Here is a 25,171-nt window from a genome sequence, read left to right as displayed (position 1 = left end):
ATTTGATAATAAGGAGTTCATGATCTGAGCCACAGTCAGCTCCTGGTCTTGTTTTTGTTGACTGTATAGAGCTTCTCCATCTTTGGCTGCAAAGAATGTAAACAATCTGGTTTCAGATTTGACCATCTGGTGATGCCCATGTGTAGAGTCCTCTCTTGTGTTGTTCGAAGAGGGTGTTTGCTATGACCAATGCATTTTCTTGCCAAAACTCTATCAGTCCTTGTCCTGCTTCATTGCACATTCCAAGGCCAATTTTGCCTGTTCCTCCAGGTTTTTCTTGACTTCCTACTTTTGCATTCCAGTCCCCTATAATGAAAAGGACATCTTTTTGGGGTGTTAGTTCTAATAGGTCTTGTAGGTCTTCATGGAACCATTCACCTTCAGCTTCTTCAGTGTTACTGGTTGGGGCATAGGCTTGGATAACTGTGATATTGAATGGTTTGCCTTGGAGACGACCAGAGATCATTCTGTCATTTTTGAGATTGCATCCAAGTACAGCATTTTGGACTCTTTTGTTGACCATGATGGCTACTCCATTTCTTCTGAGGGATTCCTGCCCACAGTAGTTTTGAAAAGTGTTACCACGTTCCCATACCCGGAGTAATACCCGGGCTGCCTGGGTGAAAACCAGGAATCTTAACTGCTAGACCATATGGGAAGTGCTGTGTTATAGTACAGTAAGTGGTGACCAAAACCTTCCCCAAGAAAAACAAATGTGAGAAGGCAAAGTGGTTGCCTGAGGAGGCCTTCAAAACAGCTGAGAAATAGGAGAAGTGAACAGCAAACAAGAAAAAGAAAGATATACCCAATGAAATGCAGACTTCCAGAGAATAGCAAGGAGAGATAAGAAAGTCTTTGTAAGTGAAAAGTGCAAGAATTAGAGGGAAATAATAAGTTGTGAAGAGTATAGATCTCTTCAGGAAAACTGAAGACACCATAGGAATGCTTCATACAAAGACAGACACAATAAAGGACAGGAAATTCAAATGCCTAACAGAAGCAAATGAGATTGAGAAAAGATAGCACAGAAGAATTATACAAATTATAATTATACAAAAATGGTCATAATGACCCAGATAGAGATGATGTTGGTGTCACTCATGTAAAGCCAGACATACTAGAGCATGAAGTCAAGTGGGCCTTAGGAAGCGTCACTACAAGAAAAGTAGTGGAGGTGATGGAATTCCAGCCGAGCTGTTTAAAACATCCTAAAGAATGAGACTGTAAAAGTGCTGCATTTAAAATTTCACCAAATTTGGGAAACTCAGCAGTGTCCACAGTGCTGGAAAAGATCAGTTTTCATTCCAATGGAAAAAAAAAAAGGCAATTCCAAAGAATCTTCAGCCTATCATGCCATTGTGCTGATTTCACTTGCTAGCAAGATAATGCTCAACATCCTTCAAGCTAAGCTTCACAATACATGACATGAGAACTTCCAGATGTACAAACTGGTTTGAGGAACCTGTGATCAAATTGTCAACATCCATTGGATCATAGAGAAAGCAAGGTAATTCCAGGAAAAAAATCTACATCTGCTTCACTGACTATGCTAAAGCCTTTCACTGTGTGGACCACAACAAACTGTGGAAAATTCTTAAGAGAATGGGAGTAGCAGATCACCTTACCTGTCTCCTGAAAGTCTGTATGTAGGTCAAAAAGTGGCAGTTAGAATCAGACACGGAACAACTAAAAGATTTTAAATTGGGAAAGGAGCATGACAAGGTATACATTGTCACTCTGGTTATTGAACTTGTATGTAGGAAAAATCATTAGATAGGCTGGACTGTATAAATCCCAAGATGGAATCAAGATTGCTGGGAGAAATATCAACATCCAGTTAAGAAGATGACACCACACTAATAGCAGAAAGCAAAGAACTAAAGACTAATTAATAAGGAGAGGAGATGAAAAAAGCTGGCTTAAAACTCAACATTCAAAAAACTATTCACAAAAAGACACTCAACTTTCATGGCATCCAGTCTCACCACTTCATGGCATACACATGAGGAAAAAGTGGGAAAAGTGGCAGATTTTATTTTCTTGGGCTCCAAAGTCACTATGGACCTTGACTGCAGCCACAAAATTAAGACACACTTGCTCCTTGGAAGGAAGAAAGGCTATGAAAAACCTGCACAATGTATTAAAAACCAGAACTCACTTTGCTAGTGAGGTCTGTAGCGTCGAAGCTGTGGTTTTTGCAGATGTGAGATCTGGACCATACGAAAGGATGAATGCCAAAGAACTGAGCTTTTGAACTGTGGTGCTTGAGAAGATTCTTGAGAGTGCTTTATACAACAAGGAGTTCAAACCAGTCAATCTGAAAGGAAATCAACCTCTGACCCTGGTATCTTAGTTGAGGGATCTACTGAGGGTCTCCAGATGGAAAAAAAAAAAAAAAAAACAGATGTTTCCACTGCAAAAGTGCCTAACCATGGCAGCTCCAAGCAAATAGTTTGTAGCTCCACCCCTGGAGGAAGCTCAGAAAGGCTGAAGGCTCTGTGAACCCTGGGTCTCTCAATACATGCGCTGCATTCTCCCCAGCAGAATTGGAGGCCAAGGAAGGGGCATTCTGGGCCCTGGAGGAGGGGGATGGTTCAGGGATCCACTGGTGCCATCACTTACCAAGTAAGACTGGAAAGGACAGAGCAGGCATATATGGCAGAGAGCTGGTGCCTGGGCTGCGGGAACAAAAGGAAACCAGCTTTGCATGAAGTACCACACCCAAAATCCCCTGAAAGAGAAGCCCAGCAATAAGATCATCTTAGATGTGATGAAGAGAGTCTAGTTCATTACTCCTTATAATTCCTCTGAATGAGAAGGTGATGGAGCTGTGAGTCATCACGAACTCTTCCATGGCCTAGACCACCCCCTAGTCGTTATCCTTGGGGCTGCCTCTCCCCAGCTTCAGTCATGTAGTTCTGGAGGAAATTGGCAGTCATGTGTGCTGCTGGGTCAGGGTCAATGACCATATAAAGCCAATCATAGGACACCATGGCCCTGCCAGAATGGCTGACCTAGGGCTGTACATGTGAACTGAGGTGAGTCATTCATAGAACAACCTTCAACTCTAATGGCTCTGAGCTTCTTTCCTTACTGGAAGATGCTTTCAGGATATAAAACTCTAGTGCATGTAGCTTGACTTCCTCACTAGGTGTAGAAGCCTTAAGGAGGAATGTTGTGAGACTAAGACCATCAAAGAAGAGGGAAGGGAAAGAGAGAGGGTGAGAGAGAATTGATGACTTCTGATTTCTTGGGTCCAGTTTGGGGATGGTTCCTCTCAACTGTGATTGAGACTTTGTTTTAGGTCTTTCCCGATCATTGTACACCTCCCAGACTCAAACAGAGACATACATTTGTTTCAGCACCATTAGAGTGAAACCCTTTATTCTTTAATGGGAGTAGGGTTTGCAGCCCACCAAATACAGTTCACCAGCATCCTGGGCAGGAGTACCCTAAGTGTGAGTGAGTGTTTGCTCAGAGCAGCCTTACTGATTCCTGAGCCACACCAAGCATATACACTGCCTGTGCCAGGCCAATCCTGTCATTTCCTCGATCATAAACCGAGAAGTCCTGCCTCAGGAAGACGTCACCCAGGATCCAGGTCTGTACATATACTCACTGTGTTCTCTTTAAAAGTGGTATAGCAGTGTCCCCTACAATCCTGGGGGAGTCAGAGACACACACCAGTCAGCCTGAGCTCTTACCTGTGACTCCCACCAATATTCAGACCCAGCAAAATTCTTGGTTTTATTTCCCTCTTTTGGTAAGTATTAAGGGGTTTTATGAGCAGCAGGGGATGTGAGAGTTCATCCAAAACCAAAATGGGACAAGACATGCGCTTGCCATGAGGAAGGGTTTCGGGGAGGGGAGAAGTGGGTGTTGGGGATACAGCAAAATGATAAGAAACAACGTCCTACTGTAGAGCATAAGGTGCCGGGAGCCAGCGTGAGGAATCCCACCCGTGACAAGGTCATGCAGAAGGAGGCCTGACAAAATGCAAGGACGTGATCAGGCTTCAGGGGTTCCCCCCTGGAATTTCCTGAGCATTCACCCCCCAAGACCAGAGTCTGCCTGCTTTACTGTGTTATGCTTTCCACCTACTCTTCTGTCATTAACAGGGGGCTGTACCCCCACCACCTTTTTCTGGAAAAAACTTAATTTCGAGCTTTTAGATAATAAATCTCCTGGGCATAATATGAGTGTTTCAATCCAAAAACCCCTCTGATGGCTTTCTAGCCTGCCTGCAGGACTCGTACAGCTGCGCATGTGATTCTTTGTGGCCTCCTGACAGAGGGAGGCACAGGAAGCTTCAAACATCCTAGGAATGTAGGGGCTTCCAAGGAGTCAAAATCATTAGAATAGGACTGATTAAAGGTTTCATTTGTTGAGCCAATACTTGCTGCCAAATTTTTTATATCTTTTATTTGTTGATATAGTTGTTATATAGAAAAAACAAGTAGCAACATTAGATCTTTGAGTTAAGTACCTTCTTTGTTATAACCCACTGCGCCTTTGTTCTATAGAGATGTAACTTTAGTGCTTTAAGGAGATGCAGATTAAAGAAAAACACTTCAGGGGAAACGAGATCAACATTCATTAAGAAAGAGAGCCAAAAAGTGTTAGCAAGCCTCTTGGCCAGAAGATAATGTAAATCACCTGAGACCTTTTGTATACAAAAAGATATACAGAAAGGGTCAGGACTGCTGCCACTGCATGACTCTGTATCTTCCATTATGTAAAATTTAGGGTATATAAACACTTTTTGAACAATAAAGTTGGAGGGGGATTTGCATAAGCCTGGCCTCCCCGGTGTTGATTCTTTCTCTTGCTCCCTCCCTCTCATTTTCAGGCTGATACCTTGGAATGTGGAGGCTCACTGAGTCTACTGACTTGCTTGGGCTTCAGAGACCCACGTGAGAGGGAACCCAAGGCGGGTCACCCTCCGGTATTCAAGCGGGTGCCTGTGGCACAACATAGATGGTGCAAGTTCCTTGTCTGGAAATTAATTGGTTTTCCACATAAACCAAGTTAATCAGCCTCTTTTCTCCACTAAATTTTCCTACTACGCTTTTTCTTCCTAATCTAATCTTATATTAATAAATAAATGTCTTTTCTCACCAACACCGTCCCTGCTTTGAATTCCCTGGATCCACCAGGGCTGGACCCTGGCAAGAAGGAACTATATTCAATCTCCAGTGATAAATCTCATAAAAAAAGAATATACATTCTTAAACAAATATACAGTTTTTATGTGTGTAACTGAGTCACATTGCTGTGCAGAATAACTGAAAGCAATACTGAAGATCAGCCGTAGTTCAATAAATTTTTAGAAAAGAACAAGAGTGTCCATAGTTCTCCTCACTCCCTGTTTCTCTCTTCTGACTCCTGCTCCCTGTTTTCTCTGAAGACAATGCCATTCTCCCCCTGCATCCCCACAATCTGAACTTTATTTTAAAAACTATTTTGTATTGGAGTATAACTAATTAACAATATTCTGAGTTTCAGGTGGACAGTAAAGGGCCTCAACTGTATGTATCCGGGCATGCTGGTTCCAAAGATACCCCTCCCATCCAGGTTGTCATATTACTGAGCAGAGTTCCCTGGGCTACAAAGTAACTCGTTGTTGGTTATCCATCTTAAATAGAGCAGTGCCCACAACACGTTCTTGAAGACTTAACTCAGGAACTCTGGGAAGATTCCTTCAGCCCGCACTCACCCTCGTTGGCCACTCCAGGCTTGATTGGGTAACTTACTCTGGTTCCCCATCCCCACCAGTCAGTCCGTGGCCCTCATAACACCCAGTAAGTCCCCAGTGCCCCAATGCAGAGCACCTTGGGATGCCATTTGTATGGAATCCAGTACAGTTTTGCCCAGAACCAAGCAACTCTCCACATGGCTCCATGAGTTTACAGTTTTATAGTACCTGAAATTCCCTTCCTTCCTTAAAGTATTCTTTGAGCCCCTTAGCCAGCTCTGAACTCCCCTAAGGAGCTGATATGAAGCCTCCACTCTGTGCCAGGGCTGAGCAGTCATTGCGCAGCCTTTATTCACATTAGCATCCAGGCTCCCCACAGAGCGGTCAGGTATCCCAACTCACAAAGGGGACAAATGGCCAGAGCGAGGGGAAGATACATCTGAAAACTAGGGTGACCATGTAATTTATCATCCAAACCAGGAAAACTGTGAGAAGGAAAGGGAGACTGTTAAACCCTATGGTGGGAGAGCACACTGGGAGTGTCCCCAGGCATTCTCTTTTTCATATGGCCTATTTCATGACCACTGGAGCTGACTTTCATGTTCATGCATCTGAGGGTTCAGATTGAATTGAAGCACTTTGAGGACTGAGGACCATAGTGTTCCCCTCTCCTTGTGATTCCCACCATGCCAACATGGTGTGGAGTCTCCACATTTATTTCAGGATGATCAGTGTCCCAGACAGCCCTTTAATCTCAAGCGGTTCATTTTGTGGCAGGCTCCGTCAGACTTTATTTTTTGGGGCTCCTAAACCACTGCAGATGGTGATTGCAGCCATGAAATTAAAAGACGCTTACTCCTTGGAAGATAAGTTATGACCAACCTAGATAGCATATTCAAAAGCAGACATTACTTTGCCGACTAAGGTCCGTCTAGTCGAGGCTATGGTTTTTCCTGTGGTCATGTATGGATGTGAGAGTTGGACTGTGAAGAAGGCTGAGCAACGAATAATTGATGCTTTTGAACTGTGGTGTTGGAGAAGACTCTTGAGAGTCCCTTGGGCTGCAAGGAGTTCCAACCAGTCCATTCTGAAGGAGATCAGCCCTGGTTGTTCTTTGGAAGGAATGATGCTAAAGCTGAAACTCCAGTACTTTGGCCACCTATGTGAAGAGTTGACTCATTGGAAAAGACTCTGATGCTGGGAGGGATTGGGGGCAGGAGGAGAAGGGGACGACTGAGGATGAGATGGCTGGATGGCATCACTGACTCTGTGGACATGGGTCTGAGTGAACTCCGGGACTTTGTGATGGACAGGGAGGCCTGGCGTGCTGTGACTCATGGGGTGGCAAACAGTCAGACACGACTGAACGACTGAACTGAACTGAACTGAACTGGCCCGGCAACAGGGCTCAGCAACATCTGCAATAGTGCGACATGGCCTGCAGAGGGCAACGTCCTAGCAGCTGCAGCACAAGGGTGTCTGAAGTTCCTATTTGAGAACCACCCTTCAGGGTTCTCCCCTCACCTTGAGGATGTAGGCTTGAGCTAGCACTGGGTATTTGATGCCGTTGATAGTGAAGATAATAGAGAACAGGGTATCTACCACAAAACATGACACATAGTTTAGCTAGAGACAGAGCGAGAGAAGTTAGCCCTGGATATCCTTCTTGTGTGTGGAGACTGGGAGTGACTGGAGGCATGACCCTTCTCCTCGAAATGCCATGGTGTGGTGCTGATGAGCTTCTGGATGTTACTGACCAGTTTTCTTGGGCCAAGGATCAGTGATGTCCACAAGGGCCTCTCAGCTGCCGGAAGAAGCAATAACCTTTCTTTTCATGGAGATGCTGAGAGACAGTGTGACAAAGCGGACATCAAGGTCCCTCTGAGTCTCCCCAGAGCTGCCCCCTTCCCAATTGTCTCCTCATCTTTTGTGCTTTGTCTCTTCATCTTTTGTGCTGACTCTTTTCCTTTGCTCTCCACATGGCACCTTCCTTGGCATCCTTGAATGCAGTATTTGAATACTGCAGGATGTTTTGTATCTTGACACAAGCTGGTCTTCCTTCCTAAAAGAGTCCCCTCCCCTTTGACTAGCAAATTTCTTCTCATCTTCCAGATTCCAGTATAATTATTACTTCAGGGAAGTCTTTGCCTCGTTGTTTATCAGTCTCCTGTCTTGGTCAATTTCTGTAGACCCTTTCTCATGTATGCTGCTGCTGTTAAGTCACTTCAGTCGTGTCTGACTCTGTGCGCCAAGCTCCCACATCCCTGGGATTCTCCAGGCAAGAACACTGGAGTGGGATGCCATTTCTTTGTCCAATGCATGAAAGTGAAAAGTGAAAGTGCTGTCACTCAGTCGTGTCTGACTCTTTCCCACCCCATGGACTGCAGCCTACCAGGCTCCTCCGTCCATGGGATTTTCCAGGCAAGAGTACTGGATTGGGGTGCCCCTCATGTCTAGCATGTACAAGTCACAATCACCATGTCACCCTCACATCCAAGAAGGCAGATGCACGAGAAATGACACACACACATAGTGAATTGTGTCTTTGGTACATGCTCATCACACACACACATAGTGAACTGTGACTTTCACAATTCACTATGTGTGTGTGTGTCATTTCTTTTTGCCTCTGCCTTCTTAGATGTGAGGGCGAGTTTTATTCTCATTGCCTCCCTAAAGTTCTGGCACACAGTGGATGCCCAATGCTTGTCTGTTTGGTGAAAGAATGAAGACTGTGAAAATAATCGATGAGGAACATCCAGAGAGCTGTATCTGGTGGGAAACAAGTAATGCGTCGGCCACAGCGTGAAGCTGGAGATTCGCAGGAACAGTAGATTCTCATAATGGAGGGAGAGAGGGGCTCCTCTGGGAGAGGGTGTCTCCCAGCACTGCTCCTACAACCAGCTCAGACCCTGAGACCCTGGCCAGGAAATATATGACTAGCCCACAGAAACTCCAAAGGACAGGTCAGCTGTTGTCTGAGGGTTTCACACAGAATCTTATCATTTATGCCTCTTGACCTCAGGTCACTCCTGGATCCCCCATTCCTGATTCTCTGTTCTAGCCCCTGCCCCACTGTATGCCCAGGTACGTGGGGTGTCTTTTTTTTTTTTTAGTTGCTTTTAAGTCTTTAGACTCAGCCAACCTCTCTCCACTGCTGGGTACCTGCTCCCTAGGAAGATCAGTTATACCCATTTGATCAGAAATTTCCCTATCTTTAAACTGACATTTATCTGCGCTGAGAATTTCCTTGGTCCCAGGTAGCGCTGGACAGTTGGTCATCTTATAACTCTGTTCAGGCTGGTGTAATCCTCCTTGATCCTCGATTCAGCACACTGGAGAGTCCTCTAACCATGCTCCTCACCTCACAGGGCAGTGGGTGCAGCCCTCTCCCATGTGCACAGACCTCTCTGGACCCTTTTAGTACTCTGGTCAGAGCCCTGGTAGGAAGGCCTGGGGATTATGAACCCACAGGTTGTTTGCGTATCTATGTGTTTATGTGTTTGTTTGTATATGTATTTGTATGTGACTCTAATTGTGCTCTTGTGTCTCTGACTGGCTGTGCATGTTTGTACGTGTCTCTGTTTATATGTGTCTGCTTGTGTGTTTCCATGTGTCTGTGTGTCTGTCTGTGTCCTTGTGGGTGGTGTATATGTCTGTGTCACTATGTGTCTGAGAATCCATTTGTGTGTGTCTGCCTGTGTCCGTGTACGGATGTGGTGCATCACTCGGGCTGACCCTCAGAGGGAGAGGCTTACCGGTCCATGTGTACATGCCAGTCTCCCGCTTGAATCAATGGTATTCAGTTGAGCGTTCCCTGGTAGTAGGCTTGTCCATCCCTCCAAAAATCACCACACTTCCCCTCCCCTGCATCTGTAGAGAGAAAAGAGGGGGAGATCTTTGGAGGACAGTAACAACAGCACTGTTGGAGAGCTTGTATTTGTGCCTGTCTACCCATCAAAGCCCCAATAAAGTCTCCATTTACAGATGCAGAAATCGAGGCTAGGAGTGATTGAGAACCAGAGTGAGGTCAGTTACTGGCTAATGAGTAGCACAAAGGAGGTTAGAAGTGGATTCACATGGCTGGGCTCCACCCACTATGCCTTCTGAAGAGGCCCAGGACCTCCTGCTACCTGTGTGCTCAGAAACCTTCAGATGAGAGGGTGCTGAAGAGTGTTTGCTTTCCCCTTGTCCAGGTTGTAATTTGTCAGGAAAATCAAAGCCTGGGAGTGCTAAGGATGTGGGTTCCGGTCTCCCAGAGTTTGCTCCACTGGCCTGTGACCTCTACTGTTAAAGGGTCCCACACTCAGAAGAGACCACACCTCTCCTCTCCCTTTTTTTAAAATTTTCTCCCTGTCTTAAAATGACTTCTGTTTCTTGAACATGGGATTCCACATTTTGTTTTGTGTCCCACATTTTTATTTTTCACTGGCTCCTGAAAATTGGGTATCTGATCCTGGGCTCCCAGTGGAATGCTAATGAGGAATGAAAGATATTCACCATCGTTCTCCTTCCTTCCTTATCAAATTCATAAGCAAATCCTATTGCTTTTCTCTCCAACTTGTTTTGTGTTGCCTTCCATTAGTCTTCCTCCTCACTCACCCCCCTAACCAAGTTACTAGTCTTGAGCCCAGGAGCAGGCATGTATTCCAATAAAACATTATTTATAAAAACAAGTGGTGGTGCCAGGTTGGGCTCTGGGGCCATAGTTATCCTGGCTTTGATTATCTCTCAAGATACTTCTTTATCAAGAGTTCTATAATTTGCATGCAACTGAAAGCACCTTACAGCTAATTTGGAGAAAGGGATTGTCCATCTCAGACTTACTTTCTCAAGGAGAAGGCAAAAACAGGCTCAGAAATGGCACCTTGATTCTCCAGGTTGTCAAAGATGGGGATGGCTCCAGTGAAGGATATGTTGGGGTAGTTCAAGCCCAAGACGCCATCAAAAGGTATACCCTCAAACCCAGATTCCACCAGGCTTAGACTGAATGGCTGGTCAGTGCTTACAAGGTCCCCAATCTGTGGGAGAGAAGAGTGGTCCCACTTACAGATACATGAAGTGGTGCTCGAACTGGGCTGGGGTACATTGCCATTACATCCTTAAAGAAGAATTTAGGCTGGGCTGTGTCTTTGGTGGACCTCAAAGTTAGAACAAGGTGGGAGGGGAATTTGGGTTCCATTTGTGTGAGGTTGTGAATTTTAAAACATCTCACCTGAGTGAGTCAAATTGGCCTCATGGCTTCTGTACAGGTGGGTCAACCAAGAGTCAGGCCAGGACCCACTGGTGCCACCTTGTGGACAAAATGAGTCGAGAGCAAGATAGCCTTCTCTTTGGCATGATGTAATGACAGGAATGGACTGCATTCTCTGTAAGGAACTGTAGATTCTGCATCTGCCCCGGAAGACAGAAGCTGAAAACCCAATATTACTTGCAGGGTTCTATGAAATTATTGCCTGGGAAATTCACTTTTAGGGATATGTGTGTATTTCTGTGAATGTGTATGAAAGAAAGAGAGAGAAGGGAACTACTTAAGTACTTTGGAGAGGCAGATAATAGGTTTTATTAGACTCTCAAAGGTCTCCTAGAGTGAGAACTCATTTATCAAGGCCCCTGACATCTCTGGCATCGTTTCCCACTCTGAATATTTGAAGCCCTTGACTACTCCCACGGTGCCCAGATCAGTTTTATCATGTCCCAAAAACCCCACAGCAAGTGCAGTCTTGAAAAGCCAGCCCAGCTCCACCACATACCATATATGTGACCTCAGCAAGGCCCTTGCTATCTGTACCTCAGTTTCCTCATATGTCTCATGAGCTATTCAGACCATCTGCTGTGTGGGGTTGTTGCAGATTAAACCAGTTATCACCTGAAAGTGCCTGGAACAGTCTGTGAATATAAAAGTGGGTGCTTTTACCCCTTCCTCTCGCTCCTAGCAAAATGAACCTTGAACTGCTCATGGGCAGAGGAGCTGCAACTCCAAACCTCAAACCACTCTCTTGGTTAGCTAATCTGTTTGCTCATGTGTCACCACGGGCAATGCCTCCCCAGACATATGATCATGTGGATAAGATGGCCAATATCTATGGGAGTTAGGCAAGGGAGGGTCCTGCCAGATGGTCCTGCATCTGTTTTGTAAGCAGGGATCACTCCATAACCAGTCCTGACTCAGCTTCTGTTTACACGTTACCCGAACAGTGTCATAAGCAAGAAATCACTTTATGCTCCCAGATCCATAGGCGATGCTGAAGGTCTTTTGGGTAGGCCGGAAGGTGGAAGACTTTTAATGTCTGTACCTAAATTGCCCCACTGGAGAAGGGAATGGCAAGCCACGTCAGTATTCTTGCCTTGAGAACCCCATAATAGTATGGGGTTTCATAATAGTATGAAAAGGAAAAATGATAGGATACCAAAAGAGGAACTCCCCAGGTCATTAGGTACCCAATATGCTACTGGAGGTCATGGAGAAATAATTCCAGAAAAAATGAAGGGAAGGAGACAAAGCAAAAACAATACCCAGTCGTGGATGTTGTTGGATGTGGTGATAGAAGAAAGATCCGATGCTGTAAAGAGCAATACTGCATAGGAACCTGGAATGTCAGGTCCATGAATCAAGGCAAATTGGAAGCGGTCAAACAAGAAATGGCAAGGGTGAACGTCGACATTCTAGGAATCAGCGAACTAAGATGGAATGGAATGGGTGAATTTAACTCAGATGATCATTATATCTACTACTGTGGGCAGGAATCCCTCAGAAGAAATGGAGTAGCCATCATGGTCAACAAAAGAGTCCAAAATGCAGTACTTGGATGCAATCTCAAAAACAACAGAATGATCACTGTTCGTCTCCAAGGCAAACCATTCAATATCACAGTTATCCAAGTCTATACCCCAACCAGTAACGCTGAAGAAGCTGAAGTTGAACGGTTTTATGAAGACCTACAAGACCTTTTAGAACTAACACCCAAAAAAGATGTCCTTTTCATTATAGGGAACTGGAATGCAAAAGTAGGAAGTCAAAAAACACCTGGAGTAACAGGCAAAACTGGCCTTGGAATGCAGAAAGAAACAGGGCAAAAACTAATAGAGTTTTGCCAAGAAAATGCACTGGTCATAGCAAACACCCTCTTCCAACAACACAAGAGAGGACTCTACACATGGGCATCACCAGATGGTCAAAACCGAAATCAGATTGTTTACATTCTTTGCAGCCAAAGATGGAGAAGCTCTATACAGTCAACAAAAACAAGACCAGGAGCTGACTATGGCTCAGATCATGAACTCCTTATTGCCAAAATCAGACTGAAATTGAAGAAAGTAGGGAAAATCGCTAGACCATTCAGGTATGACCTAAATCAAATCCCTTATGATTATACAGTGGAAGTGACAAATATATTTAAGGGTCTAGATCTGATAGATAGAGTGCCTGATGAACTATGGAATAAGGTTCATGACATTGTACAGGAGACAAGGATAAAGACCATCCCCAGGGGAAAGAAATGCAAAAAAGCAAAATGGCTGTCTGGGGAGGCCTTACAAATAACTGTGAAAAGAAGAGAGGTGAAAGCAAAGGAGAAAAGGAAAGATATAAGCATCTGAATGCAGAGTTACAAAGAATAGCAAGAAGAGATAAGAAAGCCTTCTTCAGCAATCAATGCAAAGAAATAGAGGAAAAGAATAGAATGGGAAAGACTGGAGATGTCTTCAAAAAAATTAGAGATACAAAGGGAACATTTCACACAAAGATGGGCTCCATAAAGGACAGAAATGATCTGGACCTAAGAGAAGCAGAAGATATTAAGAAGAGGTGGCATGAATACACAGAAGAACTGTACAAAAAATATCTTCATGACCCAGATAATCATGATGATGTGACACTAATCTAGAGCCAGACATCTTGGAATGTGAAGTCAAGTGGGCCTTAGAAAGCATCACTAAAAACAAAGCTAGTGGAGGTGATGGAATTCCAGTTGAGCTGTTTCAAATCCTGAAAGATGATGCTGTGAAAGTGCTGCACTCAATATGCCAACAAATTTGGAAAACTCAGCAGTGGCCAGAAGACTGGGAAAGGTCAGTTTTCATTTCAATTCCAAAGAAAGGCAATGCAAAAGATTGTTCAAACTACTGCACAATTGCACTTATCTCACATGCTAGTAAAGTAATGTTCAAAATTCTCCAAGCCAGGCTTCAGCAATATGTGAACCGTGAACTCCCTGATATTAAACCTGGTTTTAGAAAAGGCAGAGGAACCAGAGATCAAATTGCCAACATCTGCTGGACCATGGAAAAAGCAAGAGAGTTCCAAAACTACATCTATTTCTGCTTTATTGACTATGCCAACACCTTTGACTTTGTGGATTACAAGAAACTGGAAAATTCTGAAAGAGATGGGAATACCAGAACACCTGACCTGCCTCTTGAGAAATCTGTATGCAGGTCAGGAAGCAACAGTTATAACTGGACATGAAACAACAGACTGGTTCCAAATAGGAAAAGGAGTACGTCAAGGCTGTACATTGTCATCCTGCCTGTTTAACTTATATGCAGAGTACATCATGAGAAACGCTGGAACTGAAGAAACACAAGCTGGAATCAAGACTGCAGGGAGAAATATCAATAACCTCAGATATGCAGATGACACCACCCTTATGGCAGAAAGTGAAGAAGAACTAAAAAGCCTCTTGATGAAAGTGAAAGAGGAGAGTGAAAAAGTTGGCTTAAAGCTCGACATTCAGAAAAAGAAATCATGGCATCCGGTCCCATCACTTCATGGGAAATAGATGGGGAAACCGTGGAAACAGTGTCAGACTTTACTTTGGGGGGCTCCAAAATCACTGCAGATCGTGACTGCAGCCATGAAATTAAAAGACGCTTACTCCTTGGAAGAAAAGTTATGACCAACCTAGATAGTATAGTCAAAAGCAGAGACATTACTTTGCCGACTAAGGTCCGTCTAGTTAAGGCTACAGCTTTTCCTGTGGTCATGTATGGATCTGAGAGTTGGACTGTGAAGAAGTCTGAGCGCCGAAGAATTGATGCTTTTGAACTGTGGTGTTGGAGAAGACTCTTGAGAGTTCCTTGGACTGCAAGGAGATCCAACCAGCCCATTGTAAAGGAGATCAACCCTGGGATTTCTTTGGAAGAAGTGATGCTAAAGCTGAAACTCCAGTACTCTGGTTACCTCATGCGAAGTGTTGACACATTTAAAAAGACTCTGATGCTGAGAGGGATTGGGGGCAGGAGGAGAAGTGGACGACCGAAGATGAAATGGCTGGGTGAGATCACGGACTCGATGGGCATGAGTCTGAGTGAACTCCGGGAGATGGTGGTGAACAGGGACGCCTGGCGTGCTGCAATTCATGGGGTTACAAATAGTCTGACACAACTGAGCGACTGAACTGTACTGACCTAACTTGTGTAGCTGCAGACAAAAGAGATGAGTGTCATCAGGTGCCAAGGGTGGAAAACAGGGCGGCAGGGTAAGTGAAAGATGGTCCGGGTAGGGGGTGTCAATATTCCCAACAGGCTGCACTGGGGCAAAAGAGGGATGGCACCCAAAAGTCAGATTAGCCTGTGTCAAGGACAACCTGGAATTCCTGAAGGGGTGTTCCAATGGTAATGTTACCCATGTACAGCATCTACAGGGAGAAGAAGGGAGTGGGTTTTCCAGAACTGGCTACCCTCTATTCGCACTTGCTGCCTCCCTTTGGGTGTCACATATATCTTGAGATCACTTTCTAACCACTGTGCAGCTCACGGCCTTTGACAACAGTGGTGTCTGCAATTGATATATATTTTCCTGTGCTACATTGTATGCAGGATATTGTTTTGTCACCAGGCTTTGAAGTGATACCTCTTTCATGGCAAGCCTAGAGGCATATCCACTGGGCCTCCAGGACCGCTGGACACCTTATGGTGCCTTCATTTGAGAAGCTCTGTAGTCTCTTCAAACCCAGCATTAGCATCCTCTTCTCCAGGAGGTCCTTCTTGATCAACCCCAGCCACTCCCTCAGAACTCAGACCACATCCAATTAACACCACACAGGTGACCCTTTTACTTGACAAGTATTTACTCTTTGCCTATCTCTCAGGCTGGCATGGGCATCCTAGAAAACAAAATAAGCCCTTTTCTAATCTAAAAACTGTAAGCACTGTGATAGATTCTTATGGCCTTACACGGAATACGGGTTCAGTAACATTTTACTGCTGTGGTTCTTGCATCTGTGGAAACTGAATTCCTCTGCCTGGGGATTCACAGTTGCTTTGCAGTTGGTTCTACCTTTTCATCAGAGATGATTCACTCTTCGTCTGTAACTGAGTGACTCCCTTAGTTCGGAAGGATCTGCTGTTGCTGCTGCTGCTAAGTCACTTCAGTCATATCCGATTCTGTGCAACCTCATAGACAGGAGCCCACCAGGCTCCCCCATCCCAGGGATTCTTCAGTCAAGAACACTGGAGCGGGTTGCCATTTCCTTCTCCAATTCAGGAAAGTGAAAAGTGAAAGTGAAGTTGCTCAGTCATGTCTGACTCTTAGTAACCCCATGGACTGCAGCCTACCAGGCTCCTCCAACCTTGGGTTTTTCAAGGCAAGAAAACTGAAGTGGATCACCGTTGCCTTCTCCTCAGAAGGAATAATCTCCATCAAACTAATGACACATCTTTGACACAGAAATGGATGTCTACCTGCTACCTAGTAATTTCTGGGCTCAGTCACCAAGACCAAGAGTTGAGGAAGATAGAGCCTTCTCCTTTGGATGGGACCTCTGTTGCCCGGGGTTTCTACCTCCTGCAGAAACCTCCTGGATCCCCAGCCCCAACATCCCACCCATCACCTCCGGAAGACCCCAGTGCTAGGCTAGAACACCAGGGGGTGCTGTGGAGCACCATCCTCCCAAAATACTCACATCCGTGATGTTCCTCAGGGGGTGAATAGTTCTATTTGAGCCACGAGAAGAACTATAGAACAATCTGTAAGTACGTTCCTTCAGGAAATTGTTCAGCATGTTTTTTTCACTGAGGTTTTTCTCATGGTCTTCACTTTTGTTAGAGGTATTCTTTCATCGAGCATTTGACCAAAAAAAAAAAAAAAAAAAACCAAACCAAAAAAAACAAATAAACAGCTACAATTAGCTGTCAGTGTTAAGGTATAACTGTCATTGTAATGGCACTGTGTATTTTCCAATCATTTTTATGAGTCACGTTATTATCAGAATTTTATGCATATTCCATGGCAAAGACATAGGCTTGAATAAAGATTATGTTCTGTAATGTTGGGTAGGCTGTATGAACATGTGGGGTCTCAGTGTCCCCTCAGCAAAATGGTGGAATGTAATGATTCAAACCCTCCAAATAGAATATTTTGAGGATAGTGAAGTGATGGATATAAGGTGCCTGATAAATAGGAAGTCTCAACAATGACAGCCATTAGCACTGCTGTTGCCATCCCACTGTATCCTTTTCATAGAAGCTCAGGGAAGGAGGCAGAAGGGGGATTACTGTCCTCTTTTACAAGGGAAGAATTTGAAATGCAAGAGGTTTTGAATTGCCTGTGGTCACCCTGCTTGTCCGATAGAAAACAGTGTATAAATAAGTCTCCCAATCTTTCTACAAGTTGAAAGAGAAGAGATAGTCGAAAGAGAAGAGATAGTTGAAAAAAGAATCTAGGAGATAGGGAACAAGTTAGGGAAATGTAGAGGCTCAAGAAGGAAGGATGAGTCAAATGAAAAATTAAAAGAAAACAACACAGAGAGAAAAACATCAGAGCCTTCCAAAGAGATGAAGAGATAAATGATAATGATACAGAGATGAAGACATAGACATGTACACACTGAAGTAGAGAGGGAACATGCTAAATAAAACATGCTAAATAAAAGATAGAAAAGTGCTATTCCACAGGACCACACCTTCATCTGCATTGACTGTGCACTGAAAATTGCAAGGAGTTTCAATTTCAATAGGCCATGGCATGACTGGACCCCAAGAGTTGTGCAGCTATGCAAATCTACACCAGGACCTTTGGGACCCACAGTTCCTATAGCATCATACTTATCAATAAGGTAGGGTTGAACTTTAAGATTTTCAGGGAAATATTCCATTCCCTTCTAAAACTGATGAATAATCAGATGAAAAGAAAAATCACATAAATTAATATGATGTGGCTTACAGTGTCCATACTTACATGACTATGCAATCTCAGAAGGCCACCAGGTCAAGGAGCACAAGCCACTTCATGCTTCTTTCCTGGCTCCAAGTACTCAGGAAAGATCAGGTTCTTAGCATGTAGTGGTGACCCAGAGCCCCTAGTTATATATGCTCTTGCATGCCCAAGTTTAGCCCTTTAGGCCAATAATAGGTCTGAAAAAACACAAAGGTCTCAATAAAATATTTACCTTCATCAGTGTTGAAGGAAGTTAATGCGGCCATAATAGGGAAGCGGAGATGTGCCTGCAAATGGGACTCTCTGCTCGGGTGGAATGTGCTTCCAAACAAGATGTTCTGCCAAGGAGTCTGGACACAGCCTTGAGTTTAATGGTCCCTTGCAAACGAGGGAACATTCCCTTCTTGTGATAAAGAGGAAGAAAGGGCTCTGGACAGACTCTGCAGTAAACAGGAGTTTCACTCCCCTTGCTGTACAATAACATTTGTGTACCTGCGCTGTGCTGAAAAGGCTTAGTCATGCAGTCTGGAATTCTGCCTAGGGGGCTTTATAAAAATAAACTGCAGCTTGTTTGCGCAGTTCTCTTTTCCTCCGGCTGGAGTTGTGTCTTTGTCTGTCTCATGTGTGTGTTTTGTCTTTGTATCATTTCACTCACAACATCTGGCGCCCAACGTGGGGCTCGAGTGAAACCGAAAGGGTGAGTAACCCCTGGGGGATTTTATAGCAGGGGAACTTTCAGGAAAATCATGGGGAATTCCTCATCATTATGGACACAATACATGGAGTTGGTCAAAAGACTTCTCCACTCCATAGGCATTAAGGCCTCAACTCGTCGATTGAGTGAGCTCTTTCGCTTGGTGGAGCAATATTGTTATTGGTTTCAATATCAAAGTAAGTTACAGTTAAATTTAAAGTAGTAGAAAATAATCCAAAAAAAAAAAAAAAAATTGAGAAAGCAACATCAGAAGGATAATGTGATCCCTTTGAAGTTGTGGACTTTATGTAGTGCTATAACACAGGCTTTGACCTTGCTATCTACTGATAGTGAAACTAAATCTAATGCTTCAATGAAAGGAGAGGCAATTTATGAGGATGTGCCAGATGTTGGTGGGGCTTCTGCATCGCCTAAAGGTAGAGATACGGGTGAGCCTCCTCCTGTAAATGGTAAAATATCTGATAGTTCAAAATCAGATTTGGAGGCTTCTCTGGTTTTGTCAGAAGAGGGAAAAGAGATTTTAAAAAAATGACCCATCTATTCCAGGAGTGGTAAAAATCCCATAAAAAAGAGAAAAAATCTACACCTTCTGCTTCTCCTTATGCTTCTCTTTTCCCCACTGTGGTTGATCAGCCCGATGTGGGCAGGGAACATGCCCACATGTCAGTTCTCCTTTCCTTTGTCTATGTTTTATGATGATGACTTACCTGCTCCCCCTGGTGGTTTTATCGATCCTCCACAATTATTTCCCATCCAGAGACAGCAAAATGCCAATGTGGTAAATGTTCACTACTCTCCTTTGGAATATAAAATTTTTAAAGATCTTAAAGCTGCAGTAGTGCAGTACGGTCCTCAATCTCCCTTTGTTTTGGCTATACTGAAATCATTGGGAAAAGGCAAATTAATCATTCCATTAGATTGGGAATCTATTGCTCAAGCTGTCTTGGAGGGTTCTCAATGGTTGCAACTTCGTAGCTGGTGGAAACAAAAAAAAAAGCTAAAAAGCAGGCTCAGATTAATAGAAGACAAAATCCCCCGGTCCTCTTGAAGACAAGCTAATGGGAGAGGGCCATTATCCGGCTTTAAGAGACAGGCTCAATACTCTGACCAGGACTTACAACAGGTCCACCAGGTCTTTTTACGAGCATGGCGCCATGTGGTGCCTACTGGCCACGCCCAGCCCTCCTTTGTTAAAACAATGCAAGGCCCCAATGAGCCATATACTGATTTTCTAGCAAGATTGAGGGTAGCTGTAAAACAAGCTATAGGGAGGGATGAGATTTCAGGTTTATTATTACAAACTTTAGCATTTAAAAATGCAAATCCTAAATGCAAGCACATACTGAGACCATTAAAGGGACAGGGTGCATCTGCAGCTAACTATATCAGAGCCTGCTCGGGAGTAAAAAGAGCAAAGCATCAGGCTAATGTCTTTGCTACAGCCTTGGCCAAAGCTATAAGACCACAAAGGGAAGGTAACTGCTTCCATTGTAAAAAATCTGGTCATATTAAAAAAAAAAAAAAGTGTCAGAAATTAAAAGCTAATCAAGGTGCAATTCCTAAAGACAGATCTCTTGCTAAAAAAAATAATAATAATAAGACTCCTCCTGGACCTTGCCGTCGGTGCGAAAAAGGACTTCATTAGACTAATGAGTGCAGATCTGAAACAGACAAAATGGGCAACCCGATATCAAAAAACTTTCCTGCGGGCCTGAGCCCTTGGGGCCCAAAAACAATACTGGGGACTTCTCCTTCCTGCCCTCCTGCCATCCCACCTACCCCAAACCTGTTCCCTCCCAACAACAGTTACGAGTCAATGCCCCATTAAAAAGACCTCAAATGATGATTTCGGACTTACGGTCTGCTACTTCAGAAAGTGCTGCTACTGATTTGCCACTAGCTGAAAATGTTCTTTTGTCGCCAGGAAGAGGCATTTATAAATTAAAAACAAATATATTCAGACCACTGCCTAAAGACTTTTTTGGCTTGATATTAGGCCGTAACAATGTGGCTTTGAGAGGTCTAACCACAATTCCTGGGATAATAGACTCTGACTATGTTGAAAAAATTTTAATTATGGTTTCTACTTCTACCACGCTTTCATTATTAGCTGGAGAGCATATTGCTTAAATACTTCTCCTACCTTATCACCCCTTTTTGGCTCTTCCTAATAAACAAACAAAAATATTTTAAAATACTGGGCGACATATATTCTGAAAAATGCTTATCAATGATTCTCGCCCTGTTCTCTCCTTGATTAAAAAAACAAAAACAAAAAAACTTTGAGGGACTAGTAGACACAGGGGCAGATGTTTCAGTCATTTCTTCTCAACAATGGCCCCAAGATTAAAAAAATAAAAATAAAAAAACCCTTTAATGCTGGGCTCCATTTCAGATATCTAAAAGAGTACCCACCCCTTACAATGCCAATTCCATAATAAAAGATCAGCGTTTGTTACCTTTTATATTGTAAACATACCTATTAATATATGGGGAAGAGATCTTCTCTCTCCTTTGGGGGCTTCTGTAACCATTCCATCAAAAAAACTTGTAGCCACTGCTCAAATTCCTCGAACACTCCCATTAAAATGGTTAACTAATACTCCAAAATGGGTTGAGCAATGGCCATTACCACAAATAAAGCTTGAGATATTAAAACAATTAATACAAAAACAACTCCAACTTGGTCATATAGAGCCCTCTACCTCCCCCTAAAATTATCCTGTTTTTGTTATTTTACAAAATCTAAAAAATAGATAATGTTAACCGATTTACGAGAAGTTAATAAATGTATTGAACCTATGGGAGCATTACAATTGGGACTCCCCTCTCCAGCTCTTATTCCTCAGAATTGGTCCTTAATGGTGCTAGATCTTAAAGACTGTTTTTCTTATTTGTTTTTTTTTTGTTTGTTTTTGTTTTGTTTTGTTTTGTTTTTGTTTTTTGTTTTTTGTTTGTTTGTTTGTTTGTTTTTACCATTCCCCTACAATTGCAAGATAGAGATAAATTTGCTTTTACAATTCCTGTTCTTAATCATGCTCAGCCTGTTAAGCATTATCAGTGGACAGTCTTACCACAGGGAATGACAAATAGCCCTACCTTATGCCAAGAATTCGTAGCTCACTCTTTACAATCTCTCCATCAAGAATACCCCAATTATATTCTATATCACTATATGGATGATCTCCTATTAGCAGCTCCTAGTATTGCTGAACGTGATGAATCCTTTCTAAAAGTACAGGAGACTTTAAGACTATACAATTTGTAAATAGCCCCAGAAAAAATTCAAAAGGACTTTCCTATTTCGTATTTAGGGACGGTATTGAAGCAACATAGAATAAGGCCCCAAAAGTTGCAAATTAGAAGGGACCATCTCAAAACCTTAAATGATTTTCAAAAGTTATTGGGAGATATCAATTGGCTACGCCCAGTACTTGGGATTCCTACTTATCAATTATGACATTTGTTTTCTACTTTAGAGGGAGATACAGCTCTGGATAGCCCCCAGACCTTAACCCCATTGGCTTTACAGGAACTTCAATTTGTTGAGCAATGACTAAATGACGGCTTTTTGACTTACTTACATGTGTCTCAACCTATTTCGTTTATAATATTTCATACCCCTTATTCCCCTTCTGGTGTAATTGCTCATGAAAAAGGATTAATAGAATGGGTTTTCTTACCTAACAGCTTTTCCAAAAAAATGACTACATATATGGATAAATTAGCCTTCCTTATACAGAAAGGTCGCCATTGTATTTTACAATTGTCAGGATGTGAACCACACCAGATTGTTACTCAGTTAACAACTGCTCAAATATCTCGATGTTTACAATTTAATAAAAACTGGCAAATTTCTCTTGCCTCATTTCCTGGTTCATTTTCTAATCACTATCCGTCATCTAAGTTGATTGATTTTCTCTGGACTAACTCTATGATATCTCAATCCCCAATTTCAGATGTTCCAGTTAAGGGACCCACTATTTTTACAGATGCAAATAAAAATACTGCTGGATATTGGACCCTGGAAAATTCTAAGGTTCTCCCCCACTCATTTTCTTCTGTACAGCCCGCTGAGTTGTGGGCTATTTAGTTTTGCAAGATTTTCCCCAACTTCCTATTAACATTGTTTCAGATTCTCAATATGCTGTTCTCTCTTGCCTACAGCTTCCCCATGTCTCCCTTCCACTGACACTTAAAACAGCTATATTGATAAAGTGTTTTACCAAGTAAAACAATTGCTCTTGCAGCGTTCAGAGTTAATTTTCTATACTCACATCCTTGCACATTCTGCCCTTCCTGGACCCTTATCATTCAGAAATGCTACAATTGATGCCTTACTTTATCCTATAGAAGCAGCAAAACAAGAACATCTCTTACAGCATACCAATTCTAAAGGGTTACCAAAATCTCATCTTATTACTCGAAAACAAGCTCAAAATATTGTTCGTTCTTGTTCCGTATGTGCACCCTTTGCTTTGCCATTTACCCCACCAGGTGTCAACATGAGAGGACAACAAGCAAATCAGATATGGCAAATGGATGTAATTTACATTTCTTCTTTCAGACCATCAAAAATGTGTGCATCATACTATAGATACTTGCACACATTTTCAATGGGCCACTGCATTACATTCTGAAAAGGCTGACGCGGTTATTACTCATTTGTTATCTTGTTTTGCAGTTATGGGATTACCAATTGAATTGAAAACTGATAATGCACCTGTCTACCAATTCGCGAAATTAGCTCACTTTTTATCCCAATACCATATAACTCATACTTTTGGTATTCCTTATAATAGCCAAGGGCAAGCTATCATTAAAAGGGCTAATCATACCTTGTGTGAATATCTTTAAAAAATGAAAAAGGGGGAACAGGAGAGATTTATGAAACCTAAGGACATTCTGAATAAAACCTTACTCACCCTAAATTTTTTGAAGATTTGGAGCAAGGGAAATCTATCAGCAGCAGAGTTGCATTTTCAAGGGAAAGAAGAGGATAAGAAGATCTTGAATATGCCTATTTGGTATAAAGATAAAGAGAAAGGTTGGATCCCAGCATTATTAATATATCTGGGACAAGGGTATGCTTTCATTTCTGTTAATAATTACAGGGTTTGGACCCCAGCAAGATTGATCAAAATCAACAATGGCTGATCCCTTTGTTCAAAAATTCAAAGAGCTTACTATGCAGAGAAGCTTTACTTTCCTTACAAGGGAAGCAATACCTCCTACATGGGGTCAAATGAAGAAGTTGACCCAGGAAGCAGAGAAGACGTTAATGAAGGCGAGGTAACCTCTGAATCCTACCAATCTTTTGCTTGTCATGATGGCCGTGGTGACATGTCAGGTAACCAGTGTATCGGCAAGTAATCATACACATTGGGCATATATAACTAATCCCCCATTAGTAAAAGCAGTTTCCTGGGGGGAGCCAAAAGTGCAGGTATGCACTAATGAGACTGCCTTCTTTCCCCCCAGCTTGTGGGGAAATAGAACAACTATCTCATCATAAACAACAATATAATATTAGTAATTTGACCATTGCAGTGGAAGGTATTCCTTTGTGCATAAGAGGATACCCCTTTTGTCTGTCCACCAAGGAACATTCTCATCATTTCTATAATACATGGGGGTAAAGTATAATAATTATCACTTTGCTACTTTTACTATGCTTGTTTCCACCAAGGGATTTAACACCACAACAGAACCGATAGACATTCATAATGGCATACACATGTCGCTATGCCCTGTTAACTTTTTTGCTCCTTCTCTAGAATCTTTGGAATGGGAACGTTGCCAAGATCATCGACCCTTAAAAGTCATGAATTATTCTGGGTCTATCATTGTAGATTGGAGTCCAGATCATGGGCAATTCTTAGAAAAAAATGGTCAAATAAATCTCTTAGGTGGCATCGTGCAAATAGCACTTTGATGGGCAATGGTAATGAAACATTTAAATGGCAGCAATTTGCACTTGTTCTTCCTCAATTACAATTGCAAGGATATCCGCACATTCAAGGGGATATTTGGAAACTATGGGCAGTTTCTGGTAATCTCACTATCTGTTCAGGAAACTATACTTTGGATAGTGGCGATGCTTACGGTCCATTTCATGTTAATTTACATGTTAATAAATCTTATTCTGCAATGGCATGTGTAAAATATCCTTTTGCATTGTTATATGGAAATTGGACCTGGAATGATACTGTGGGGTCTGTGTCATGTGATTATTGTAATCTAACTCAATGTGTAAATCAGTCTTGGTGGGAAGAATTTAAAAGGCAAGCCAATAACTCCAATTTTTCATTAGTAATTGTTAAGGCTCGAACAGAAGTATGGTTACCTATAAATCTGACTCTGCCGTGGTCAAATTCTTTTGCTGTTTCTCATCTAGTAACCGCTGTACAGACTTTGCTACATCTATCTCAACGTGTGCTTGGTGTGGTCATTTCTTCAATTCTAGCAGTTGCGTCAGTAACTGCAACAGAGGCGGTGGCAGTCCTTGCGTTACACCAAGAAATTAAAACAGCTGACTTTGTTCGGGACTGGCATAAAGACTCTCATTTGTTATGGAAACAACAGCGAGATTTGGATGCACAAC

The 25,171-nt window shown here is 42.8% G+C and overlaps 1 pseudogene; it reads right to left on the bottom strand.

The window, feature by feature from the left end:
- Nucleotides 1-3,474: 3,474 nt before the first annotated feature.
- LOC138426651 (pregnancy-associated glycoprotein 1-like) lies at nt 3,475-17,926 on the bottom strand (annotated as a pseudogene).
- Nucleotides 17,927-25,171: the final 7,245 nt, after the last annotated feature.

Source organism: Ovis canadensis, chromosome 21 (assembly GCF_042477335.2).
Source record: "Ovis canadensis isolate MfBH-ARS-UI-01 breed Bighorn chromosome 21, ARS-UI_OviCan_v2, whole genome shotgun sequence".
NCBI classification, from domain to species: Eukaryota; Metazoa; Chordata; class Mammalia; order Artiodactyla; family Bovidae; genus Ovis; species Ovis canadensis.
This window is presented reverse-complemented; position numbering and strand designations above follow the sequence as displayed.